The sequence below is a fragment of the Dermacentor andersoni genome, chromosome 2 (genome assembly GCF_023375885.2).
Source record: "Dermacentor andersoni chromosome 2, qqDerAnde1_hic_scaffold, whole genome shotgun sequence".
Taxonomy (NCBI): domain Eukaryota; kingdom Metazoa; phylum Arthropoda; class Arachnida; order Ixodida; family Ixodidae; genus Dermacentor; species Dermacentor andersoni.
Genome location: NC_092815.1, coordinates 59,732,616 through 59,733,150, shown reverse-complemented (window position 1 = coordinate 59,733,150; position 535 = coordinate 59,732,616). Strand labels below are relative to the sequence as shown.

Genomic DNA, 535 nt, shown 5'->3' with positions numbered 1-535 from the left:
AAGGCGTGGGCCGATCCCGGATATAATGCAATACCGGGCCGACCCGCGGCAGAGGGGAAGCAAGCTTCAAGGACTTCGCCAACTCGCAAAAATATGTTGAAATTCATCGGTCTAAATATAACCAGTATCAGATATTAAGCTGATGAGAACAGATACTGCCCTTTCACCCGCCTCGGCCACGTCTATACGTTCGCACCTCCCTTTGTTCACGCGTGTCTAGTCTTCACGCGTGTCTAGTCTCTCCCGCCTCTACGGAGCGGTGGTCCGGTCGTCCACGCACATGTATATAAAAATCACAGTAAACGAGTTCGTACGTTTGTTTAAAATTTTGTGTCAACTCTATGTCGTGTGTGAACAGCTTCGCTGGTAATCCACCTTCACAGAGTGCAATGGCACAAGATTGTTTTTTTTTCCTATTTGGGCAACTGCGGCTCAGTAGAAGTTCCTTAAACTTGTTTTTGGCTCGTTTAGGAGACAATGTAGCTCACCTTTACCAGAAGAGAATTAACTAGAACCCAAAGTTCATGACATCAGG

At 46.7% G+C, this 535-nt stretch overlaps 1 non-coding gene across 1 annotated transcript; it reads right to left on the bottom strand.

The window, feature by feature from the left end:
* On the bottom strand, positions 1 to 186 carry LOC126542678 (U2 spliceosomal RNA). The gene has a single exon (XR_007601833.1). It is a non-coding gene; the product is annotated as a U2 spliceosomal RNA (small nuclear RNA).
* Positions 187 to 535: the final 349 nt, after the last annotated feature.